Source organism: Amblyomma mixtum, chromosome 6, assembly GCF_055824585.1.
Source record: "Amblyomma mixtum isolate Tamu chromosome 6, ASM5582458v1, whole genome shotgun sequence".
Lineage (NCBI taxonomy): Eukaryota > Metazoa > Arthropoda > Arachnida > Ixodida > Ixodidae > Amblyomma > Amblyomma mixtum.
In genome coordinates this window covers 41,621,069-41,633,576 of record NC_143017.1, presented here as the reverse complement: position 1 = coordinate 41,633,576, position 12,508 = coordinate 41,621,069, and positions in this window count along the sequence as shown.

Genomic DNA, 12,508 nt, shown 5'->3' with positions numbered 1-12,508 from the left:
CTCTTGCCATATCTCTGTACGCCGTGAGCAGACGGCGAACAGACGACGAGCGGATACGTAGTGGCCGGCAGGTGTTAACGAGGCAGCATTTCGGCGGTGGCGGATTTCGCAGGCCGTCGCCGCCGAAATGCCCAAGTGTGAACGCGCCAAAAGAGCTGCGCTGTAAAAGGAGTTGCATCAGTGTGACGACCAAGCACCTACCCAGCTGGCAACGAGTGGCGGCGTTCGCTGCGGTCGAGTGAAACACAACCTTTTGATGGCATTTGGTCAGCAGACGATGCATACTTATTCACTGGTAACCAGGCGAAGCATCGTCAGCCACCAAAATTTGAAAATGAAGGTGCTTCTCTAGCATCTCAGTCGCTTAACCATTCCTACAGCAAGCAAAATGAACTTTGAGTAGCCGGGATCTATATACTCCTTTAATTTGCAACGCTGTTCAGGTCATGAATGAAATAGCATCTGGTGCAACGCTCTTAGTGGGCCCAGACTATATATTCATGCATAGAAAAATGACACTACCATACAGGTAATCTGCCCTCAAATCAATATGTATGCAGATCAACGCGCGCTCTGCATATACAAGGGGGTGTCGTTTAATTCAATAAGAATGGTTTATTAAACTCTGCATCCGCTTTGTACCACAGCTTTGAAGTTGAATAATCTGGTCAGGTAGATGCTTCAATCAAGTAAAACGTAAAAATAAATGCCTATCCATCTAACACGTTAGAACTAGCTTTTTAAACTCTGCTTTTAGGTGAAACCTACAGTGAATAACATGGCGCGCCCTGTGTGGCATGAGCATTCAGCCGAAACATATGCTTTAAGAATAACTCAAATTATGAACTCGCTCCATTCGGCCATCTCGTCACAATAGTTCAACGCTCATGCGAGATATTAATGCTATGAGTGAAACCGGAAATACAAGCGCTGTTTTTACCGACCGTAACAATGCTGGCGCCCCATCAATCCGACTGCTTTTAAAAAATTTCCTTCTTGCCAATAACAAAAGTGTTTACCTATTTATTTTTATATTTATTAAATATCAGTCTTATTTATTTATTTATTGTTCCTCAAAGGTCCCTTTCGGGACATTACATGAGGGGTGGGAATAACAAGGCAAAAATATTGTACAATAATGCAAAATGAACAAAAATTACATTGATAAATAGGCTTCCTTGATAGTGGTCTTGAACAGTTGTTGATTCATGATGGTGGCCACCACAGCAGAGGGGTCATTCCAGTCACGGGCAGTCTTTAAGAAAAACGATTGCAGGAATGTTGTGGTATGTGCACGTTCAGGGTAAACAGCGTTCGGGTGGTTATGGCGGGAAAAGCGGCAATGAAACGGCTTTTGGAGCTTTTACCATGAAGTAGACCTTTCGCTCTGAAAAAACTTTCCTCCAAACTTCATGCGTAAATGTGTGTGTGGCGTATGTTTGGCATATCATAATATAAAAATACAAAATTCATCAGTGTTTACAGCATGAATATCTTGTTCTTGGAGCAAATTGTTATTGAGCATAGTGTTCGGATTCAGCGGAAAATATGCATCCTATGCGTGACAGCTATAGGATTGTAGATTCTCCCTCGCGCACTACCTTGTGTGAATGTATGCTGCTTGCGCTTCCTGGCAATATTACGTTGTAGGTAGCAAAGAATTTTCGGGGCGACCTTTCACATGGGACGCGCCTTCATTGAAGCCAGGTGGAAAAGAGATTATCGATCTCAACAAAAGCGTACTGATCGTAGTTTGCGCCAATGCCACAAGAAATATTTGCTAGTTAGCAGCGCAGCCACCATAATATGCATTATGGATTTCTTACTTCGGGAAATGACATCATTTAGAAACCGATCAGGCTGATACCTTCACCAACCTAATGGAATCAGTGTGCTGCATTGCATGAAGAACTGCAGTGAACTGATAAATGATGAACTGCAAATTCCTGTTTATTTTTTTTGAACGCTCAGCTGTAACTTGAAAAATGAATTTATCAAGGTGTATTAAAGAAAGCACCTTTTAAATGCAAGCACGCGCTGCATTAAGACGTTCAAAGCATGAAAACACATGCAGACTGGCGTATGTAGCCCGAATCCAAATGCGATAGAATGTCCCATATTAGAAAGTAGCGTTTGGTGATGCGTCGAGAGTAGTGGAAATTGCTCATAGAATTGAATTTCAGCGGATGACAATACATAAACGGAGAGCTCCATAAGATAAAATTGCTAGTGTTGCTTTCTGTCTAATTGTGTAGATGCTTAATGTGTAGATGCTTAATGAACTTAATGTGTAGATCCTGCTTACAGCGCCACGAATAGCTTGGAATTAAAACAGGTAGCACAGGTACTTTAACACATCTGGCTTAGATTCTACAATAGCTGCACGGAAGATGTGGCCACCGGTTAACTGGAAGCAGTAATTCATTTTGTAGCATTTTCACAGGCTGTATAGTAAAAAGGCGCTTGCAGCTATTCCTTCTTTCGGTCTCCATTGTTGATTGATGACGGGTCATTCGACTGAACGTAAAAGACGGTTTGCGTTATCCAATTTTCGACCATTTCTGCTCTCTGACTACGTAAAAAATAACATTCACCTTTTATTAGCATTAAACATTGTCTCACAGAAGACTGGCAGTGTGCAATACTTTTGGGTTACGCCATAATCCACAGAAAAACTCTGAAGCGCTTCATTCGCTTCTTGTAAAACATGCCGACAACTAGAGCCATAATTCTGAATCAAGGAACTTCACGGCTCTTTACGTGTACTAAAAGAAGGTAAGGAGAAATTAATTGCCCTGTCGAAGTTCGTGTTTTTACGAGTTATCATGAAATTATAAAAAAAAAACTACCGAAAGAAACGAAGCCGTCGAGTGAACGCTAAAAATACGCAGATGTTTTCTGTACTCAGTCTTCTCAACTATGTGAGGCCTTTTGCTCGGCTTTTCCGAGGTTGGGCGCCCTTGCCACCTTATTTCGCAAGCTTCTAGACGCCCAAAAACGCCCTACCCGCCGACGAAATCTCTCCGGGGGGACCACTGCTTTTCACCACGAGACAAAGCAATGCATAACACACGACTAAGCCGGAGCCAATCCCCTCAGCCGAACACTCACAGAAGATCTCTACCTTTGCTGCCTCCATTTCAGAGCAGTGAGAAAAGTGTTGCAAGCACAGAACTTTCTTCCACCTTCCAGTACGACAGGATCGAGTACTGATATCCGCAGCCGAGATTGGTCTCCCTACAGCCTTTTCTTTCGACACTGAAAACAGGCTGCCAACTGTTACCCGTAGAAAATAATAAAAGCATCTTGGATCAACGGAACACGGAATAGTGATTGCTTTCCTAGACACGGAGAATAAAGGGAAAAGGGAATCGACACCGTGCCCTGTGAGCATCCCTTTTGATCGTTTCCTCAAGCTATGCCTTGGAATGGAAGAAAGAAAGAAGTAAGCTCGACAGTCTTTGCTCTCGGCGTCCTATCACGTTAGGGCCAGCGACCGGCACACCGCATTGTACCGGCCGTACCCCTGTGTAGGCGGTACAAAGGAAACAGTCTCGTTTCGATATCGGGAACACAGTGAGGGCCTGTATAGCGTTCGACTTAGGCTATCCAATACCTTGGAGAGCAGAACACGAAAGAGTGCAACACTTAATCACGGCCGAAACCTCGCAGGACTCGTGTATCGATCGTGAATAACCTTCCCTGCCCGTATGCTCGCACTCAAAGCTCTCGCCTGTTAGTGAACCTGAAGTAGAGGTCACTTTCGTGGTTCACGGTTTATAGCATGAATAAAAGCTCGACGCAGCCTAATGTCACAACATTTTGCTTGCCGTGCAAAAAACAGGTGTACGTAACTACTCTTCGTCTTAATTCCCGCGAGATTCTTGGCTGAAAGAAACGAAGAAGAATGGAGGAAATATAAGTGAGTTCTGTTGCGGGTGTTTCAAATTTATATTATGGCACGCCTTCGCTTTGAACGGAAAATTCGACGAGAGTGTTGCTAAAAACCTTTTAAACGCTCACATCATAAGCACATCTCCTCACGCGCGACGTGACAGCCGTCGCCCATTAGTAACCTTTTGACAAAAAAAAGCATATCAGTGTAAGATGAAGATGCGCTAAATGCTTTCAATTTTGATTCGCTTTGTACTCCACGAAACCAAAATAGAGATCAGGTGTGCATCATCGCTCTGTTCATGAATAAAATTTTGTGGCCCAATAAATACGCTTTTCTATGTGTAGGCAACTCCATTCATTAATCGTACTAATTATCAAAACCATTCCTACGTCTGCAATCAATCAATCGATCAAATTTTATTTACATCACCCAGATGTCAGTGGCGCCGACAGTGCCCTCACACCTCACGTGTTCAATTAATTCTGTTCGCATTACTTTGCTACCCCTAGGAACTCCTTTTTTTTCTCAATCATTCGTTACGCCGTGTGTATGCGGCCGTGTCAGTTTTTGCCGCGCCATGGGCGACCACAGCGCGCCAGAATAGTCATGATCACGCGTGGAACTTTCCAGGACGTTCTAAATAATTGCTTGTGTTTCAGATGCCCCACCTCTGAAGTTCAGCGTCATCTTTATTATGTGTACCGCCTTATGCGATCGGCATTCTTTCCCGACGCTCATCGCGGGCACTTACAGCGATTGCAGCCAACCACGCACTCCGTCAAGCCGAAACCATTTGGCTTTTTATCTGTACTCCCGCCATCTGTACATGTATAGATGCAAATAAACTTGAGCTCGATGTCTACTTGAGGGCGCAAAACCACTCAAAGAACTCTTTACAACGAAACGTTCTGCAGTCCTCCCCCTAGCCCAGTCCCGCATCAGAATTTTTAGTGGGTCACGCTGAAGGCCAAAATTCTTTCAAATTAGAGCTAATGACGTCATCGGTGGTTCCTATTGCGCATGCGCTTGGCGGCTGACAACTTCGAGCCGCAGATGATGAAATTCAGCCAAGATACATCAGCAGAATGATTCAGCCAAATGCATCAGTAGAATGATAAGAATTGGCAACAGAAGCGTAGTGTTTCGTTAGCAAACAGCGCGCAATCAGCAACAGAGGCAGTCAAATCGGCGCGAAAAGTCTTTCACCTCGCACTTTAGATTGTCAAAGTTCCCGCCTAATTTTTACGGACAGGATCTATTACTCTGAGAAACCCCCCTGAAGGCGTCTGGTGTCGGCAAGTTGTTCGTTTCCTTCCATTTCAGGCGGCTCCAAATCCACAACAAAGGGTAGCTTAAGCTCAATTCGTAAGGCTGTTATTCGCAGGTGCAAGCCCAGTAAACTAAATGATTCCACTTAGTGAGATAGCATTCGCAGCTGTCATCATGCTTTGCGAAATTTCTTTTAAAAAAACGAGTTTCTCGGGTCGGTACAATCCCTTGCAGCAAATGGAGTGAGCTGAATTTAGGCATTATTTTTGTGACGCTGCTTTTGAATTTGTAGGATTTATGAGTGAATAGTTTATAATTGAATGTTCTATAGTGTGATTTTTTAAAACAATCTCGGTAACAATGATATCAAATGAGGTCTCAAAGAAAATATTTCTTTTTTCTCTTAATACCGTAAAAGAAAGGCTGTGATGTGCAACTTTCTCGCCTCAAAAAAAGCTCGCAGAATTACCCTCAAGGTAAAGTGAGGTGGCAGCAAAAGTTTGTTAACAGAAAACTCCTTTTAAAGAGATCATTTAAGATACTGCGCTATAAAAAAGAAAAGATTATTTTGTTCTCGGTTCTGGATAGTTAAGTAGCTTATATTCTGTGGAGTGAGCAGTACGCACAGTTAATCTGCACGCAGACATTTGCGAAACCTATTTCGCTTAACATTCCCTAGATAGGTCATAACTGCTCATAATTACAATTGCAGTTTCAAGATTAGCAACTTACCGCGGACCTAATTATCAGCCTAGGATTACCTTGTTCAAGCCTGCGATTTGCGCCACTAATAGAAACCTCAGCCTCCGAGTACAAGCAGTGCTTCGAAGTGTGGACGCGTTCTGTGCAATTGCAGAACCACTCTCTTCGCGACTAATTACGGAGCGGCAGTACGGCAAAGTGACATCCAGTTGTCGAGAAAATGAGCTTCGTAATCAGCAAACTGCACGGCGTCACAATAGATTTTGCCCAACCGATAAACCCTTTGGTTCCGGATGCAGAAAAGCAGTCGCTATGAAGAAAGCTTTGTTTATTAGGCGCAGCGTCGATGCTGTATATGATGACGCACATTCTTAGGCGCATGTTCCAAAACGTTCGTTCTTAAGTTCGCTTGTGTGAAAGAAGGGCCTTTAAGAAAATAATTGTTATGTAAATGTGATTTCTAATTTTTTTTGTGGTCTTCGTAAATGAGCTTTCTAATCACCAAAATGCACAGCGCCAAAACAGAGCTGGCACAACCGATAAAACTTTTTGTTCCGGATGCAGAAAAGCCTCCGCAAAGAAGAAAGTTTTAAAGCACAAGCTGATGGGCGAGTTGGTTCTCTTCTCTCTGCTCTCTTCTTTGGCTTTCGGCCTTGCGCTGCTTCAAATCAAAAAACGAAGAAAGTTTTGTTTATTTGGCGCAAGGTCTATGCTGTACGTGTTGACGCACCTCCTTAAGCGCATATTCAAAAGCGAACGTTTTAAATTCGCTTACATAAAATAAGGGCTTTTAAGAAATTATTTTTTAAGGAAATGTTAACTCTAGTGTTTTTATACAAAATGCTCAGAACGTTTCTACTGAATGCTTTTTATCCAGATAAAAAAAAATTCATTACTACTGAAATAAACTGCAACCGAACAAGAAAACACAGGACGCAGCTAGAACCGCAGATTCCTCCAGAGATTTGTTCGACACTGCAGTAAACCATATTCAGCAGCACAAAAAGTTAAACAGAAGACGCAAGTGGCAGAAACTGAGACGCGAGACAGGCCTCGGCTAGTCTCAGTTGACCCAGCTTTTCGTCTGGTTTACTCAATGCTGCTTGAGTCTAATTCTGCGCGTCTTTTTAGTCCACACTAGCACCACACCGCGCTAACTCAAAATCCATGTTACCTGCCCATCGTCATAGGTTTGCATGCCACGTACAAACTCTGCCCAAAGATATAGTTTGCAAGGCCCATAAGTACTTTCTAAAGACGTGGTTCACCACCATTTCTGAATGCCCTCCATACTCTTCCTAAAAGTTCATCTCAGGGCGCTGTTCCTATGTAACACACAAAAAGCTAGAATACTCCGGAAAATGACACTCGTGCACACTTTCAACTGTTGAAAAACATCGCCACCCCTCCAAGGTGCATATACGCTGTGCCCTGTCAAAGCAAGCCGGTGCATCTGCAAACTGCCCACAAAACAACGAAGCTCGAATCACGGCCCTATCTCTTAGTAAATGTGGAGTCAAGGCCACATCACTGCAGGCATGTCCCTGGACACAACATGCGCACTTCGAGCGGCCTAAAAAATTTTCATACGAAAACCCTACTACAGATGTACCAACCCCGGGCAAGAATTTTGTCAGCTAGCCTTGTCTTGTGCTCTGAACTAACTATAGCTTACCCGACAAGGAGTTACCCGATGTACTTGGGCGGAAGCCGTAGTCAATCGAAGGAATGACGGGTAATTTCGGAGGAGCGTCGCGCCAGCTTTAACTAATGGGAGGGGGGGGGGGGGGGGGGGGCGTCGATCCACCTAGGTCTTTTACCTTGGGGCGTCATCACAGGCTGTTCTGGTAGGGGGCAGTTAAATTAATGATTGGTCGCTAGTGGTTGCTCGGGAAGCGCAACATGGTTCCCACAATCCCTACTGTTGACTGCGGTAGAAACAGCCACGTGCCAGTGCTTGTGGCGCATCGCTTAACCGCTGTGCCACTGCGCTGGTAGTTGTATGGGGACTCGCCGCGATCCATAAATGTTAAGTAGAGAAGGACTAATTCTGCCTTTATGAATATTAACCCACTAAAGGTAACGCGTCACAGAGTTAAGGCGGCGGTTAAGCGTCTCGTACCATTGAAGAAGGAACACCTGTTTTCGCGCGTCTATACGATTTAACCACGCTAAACCTCTGTCAATTTTTTTTCCAGTTTGGTATGTTACCAGCCTCAAGTCATGCCTCTCATAGATCAGTGACTTCCAACGCTCGCCGAACTTTCATTCAGTCATTCATTCATTCTTCCTTTTTTTATTCACACCAAAAAGATGTGGGTAGGCACCGGCAAAAAGCGAAAAAATTTTCGCTTGAAAGCGCCGGCGCCCCGCTGTACATGGCATACAGCGAAACAGCACACAAAGTAACCACATATCAATTCATACTCTGTTTATTTCTAGATGAAATAAAATTACAACTTGTTGTTCGCTTGAATAAAACTTCTCTCCCACAGTGCGTAAACCAGACCCAGCTGATTCTTGCTAACGGTGCCGGTGTCAGCGACAGGATCAGTTTCCTCTTAAACGTTTTGTCAGCTACATGACAGAATTCCCTCACATTGAACGCACCTGTGGAAACAGGATGTGCAATGAGAGAAAATAAATCAGAAGCACGTCAGCACCGGGCTAAAGATCTATTTCTTTTCAGGGTCAGAGGCCTCGTCAGGCATCCCGAGCCTTTAGCTTCTGTCCTTGCATCAGGCGCCGTGTTTCGTCTGATGCTGAAAGAAAGAAAGAATAAGAAAGGAAGAAAGAAAGGAAGAAAGAAAGAAAGAAAGAAAGAGAGAAAGGAAGGAAGGAAGGAAGAAAGGAAGGAAGAGAGAAATAAAGAAATAAAGAAAGAAAGAAGGAAAGAAAGAAAGAGAGAAAGAAAGAGAGAAAGGAAGAAAGAAAGAAAGAAAGAAAGAAAGAAAGAAAGAAAGAAAGAAAGAAAGAAAGAAAGAAAGGAAGAAAGAAACGAAGAAAGAAGGAAAGAAAGAAAGAAAGGAAGAAAGAAAGAAAGAAAGAAAGAAAGAAAGAAAGAAAGAAAGAAAGAAAGAAAGAAAGAAAGAAAGAAAGAAAGAAAGAAAGAAAGAAAGAAAGAAAGAAAGAAAGAAAGAAAGAAAGAAAGAAAGAAAGAAAGAAAGAAAGAAAGAAAGAAAGAGTTTTTGCTTCTGTGGGAGCGCGTTTTATTTTGCTTTTATTTCGGATTATATTTCGCTTCAAGAAAGTTTAGATTTGGTTACCAAACAAAACGAATGCACGCAACGCAAGTCACTAATAATTTCGCTAGATCTAATTGCCACCATAGCACTCTTTAAGTATTAACTTGCAATCAACTAAGTATGCCCTGAGGTAACTATTGGCAAACATGGTTTTTCGAGAAGAGATATCGCGCTCTTCCCGGACGTGTTCATCATAAGCCTGCGCGTGCTCTCGATCAGTTTCTACCGCGTCATTTTTAGCCTAGAGGCTCGAAGCGCAATTAATCTCACTGTTCAAGGACCTCCCTGTATTAATCGTGATCCTCAGGTTTGGTGATCAGCTCCCTACAGCCTAGCATAAAGGGCTCTTCGCAAGGCGTCTGCAACTGCAATAAGCCTCTTGATGATTGCTCTGTCCTCTTAGATATACTGGCGCCAGAAATCTCTCGTCGATTGATGGGCCCGTAAATGGCGTGCATTCTAATGAAAGCGCTCACAAAGCCGTCCTGTCGGCCCGTTCGCAGTGTGCAAAGGTGTCGACGAGGCGCATTACGCTCGATGGATTTCTCTAGCTTGGTCTGCGTCGGATCTATTCGTCCTTGTATGGCTCTAGTAATGGCTGTTACTAAAAACGGGCACCGCTCAGACAGCCTCTGAGGACTGGTCGCAGAGGGGTACCAGACGCTCTTTAATGCCTATGTTTACGCGCCTGAGGGACGGGTAAGACGGTGCACAAAGCTGCTCGCCTACTTAAGAGAGTTCACTCACGCATGCTACATATTTCCCGCTCAATCGAAGCGGCTAATTGAAAGCTACTAATGGAATTCATGATCTGGGCAGTGCTTCGAGCAATACGACAAGAATATTGAAATACGATTTAATCGTTGTTTCCTTAAGCATAAGACTGACTTGAGTCCGGGGATATATCAACTTCGAACAATACAGGAGCCGCTCAAGTAAAGCCTGGCTTAGATAAAAGGGACAACAAATTATCACGTTTAGTCCCTCTATTTAGATACACGACAAGAGGACTTTCGTGTTTAAATAGCTGCAGATATCGTACTTATGTTCGCTTGTTTCCTTCTTTCAAGTGACGCATTACACAGCAGTATACATGGGTCACCTTTGTTGCGGTTTCAACGATTGTGATGATTTATAATTTAATTTCTTCTCCATGCTGGTTCGGTTTCATAAAGAAAATGATGGCTGTTATGGTAAAAAGTGTTTAGGTGACGTGAGGCACGCATAACGCTACTGCGTAGCCACTGATACTTGCTCTATTAGCTCGAATGCACTATCAGTGCTTACGCTAGCGTGCTTCAGGATACGGAATGACAACAAAGGACGCATCACTGCCTGTTTTCCTTTTTTTTTTGCACCTCACTTGGCCAAAGCAATTCTTACACACTCCACAGCCGTCGTTCTCTTTACGAAAGAGGCACCGAAACAGAATGACAGAATAAATTAAATACTTGAATATGTGGGAATCATAGGCGAATACCACGTGCTGATCAATGTATTTTCATGCCTTGTGCTTCTGCAGAGGAGAACAAATGCACTCATTTACTGCAATGTTGAGAGGGAGTATGACCTCGCTTGGTTATAACGCCTGCTAAAATTCTCGTTAAGCAATATTCAACTATAAATACAAACGTCGGAAGCTACCACGTTCTGCGAAAGTAGATGCGGGCTCTGTGGAGATATAGCACTGGTTCACTACGCTGAAAAAGCTCTGCAGCGCAAATATCACTCGATTCGCTCTCAAAGTTTGTTTGGAAATTGCGCCGTTCACAACTGGTTTCCTTTACGGGGTTTAACATCCCAAAGAGATTCGGGCAATGGGGACGCCGTTATGAAGGGCCTCGGAAATTTCGACCAACTGGGGTTCTTCAACGTGCAGTGACATAGCACAGTACAAGAGCCTCTAGCATTTCGCCTCCATCGCAATTCGACCACCGCGCCTGGTGTCGAACTAGCGCCTTTCGGGTCCGCAGCCGAGCACCATAACCACTGAGCCACCGCTGCTGCAGTGAAGTGTTCGCTGCTGTTTGCCCATGTTCTTCACCGCAACGAACAACGTTTTTCACGGTCTGGGTTTTTTACGGTTTTTCACGCAAATGTTCTGAGTACGGAACATTTTCGACAAGCATCAGGATGATGCCCGGTCCCCCGCAGCAAAACTCCCAGCTGAAAGGAGACAAATCATTTCACTAATCATGCATGGTCTCACGCATCACAGCTCGTTATCCATAGAGATCATGAATTACGTGCGCTGCACTCAATTTTATCAGCCAAGAAGAAAGCAACCGCATGCAGTAAACGGCATGAATTTGGTATGCATTCTTACGCCAGCGATTGGCTCCGCAAGAATTTAACGGTGGAAAAATGCAGCAGCCTGGCCAAGGTTCTCGCCCACTATGCGCTAGCCTGTGCAGCAAGCAAGCCGGACATGCTCAGTCGATGGCGCAGAACCACAATTAGGTGTACCAGTTTGCCTGCCGACTCCAGTGTTGAGCTAAGGTGCCTCATCTCGACCAGCCCTGGTACGCGAGCTTCAACATTCAAAACGTACGAAGACTAGACGGCCCCCGGCGGCGGCACGAGGTGGAAGCTCAGTGCCCTGCTAAACTTTGTTTCGGAGTCCGATGTCCTAACCCTCCCACAAAGCACGTTAGGCCTCAGGAGATTCTTTCCAATAAATGTTGGTGAATTAATGAATTAAGTAATGAATGAATTAATTAATTAATGAATGAATGAATGAATACAACTACTATGAGTGGCTACAAAGAAGTAGAAGTAAATTTTTTTATGAATAAAAGCTAAACTTTCCATTCTATTTAAACGCCGTGATTGCGAGTGATGTCCAGGGAAGAATAAAGCATTGCTGACGCTGCAAGTTTTCATCGAAAAAAAAATGCTGAGGCATAAATGTAGGCCAGCATAAATAAACACGAGTTGAACAAAACATCTAGTATTTATTTTGAGTAGTATTCCAAAACCAAGAGACAGGAACGAAGATTTTGCGTCAGCTTATCTATTTCTTTCACTGCCGATATTTTTTCTTGATCGAAACAGATATCTAGGGCACAAATCTGGTTTCAAGATTACCTTCTGAATGAATTTTTATCAACGGTAAATAGGTCAAAGAAAAGAAGTGAAATTCGCTCTAAACGTCTGTTTAGTTTCTTATCTTTTATTTTATTTGTTTTGCATTATTTTTCATGTGCCCAAAAACACACCATATGCCTTTTATCATGGTGTGGTCAGGGGAGTGAAAAAGAAAAGACAATACACTATGAAGATAATAAGAAAATAGCAATAAAAATTACACCGACGATGATAATTACAGTGAATGATAGAAACGAATAAAAGCCGTTAGGTGTTGAGAGTCCGAGTGACCATGAGAGGTTTCGCC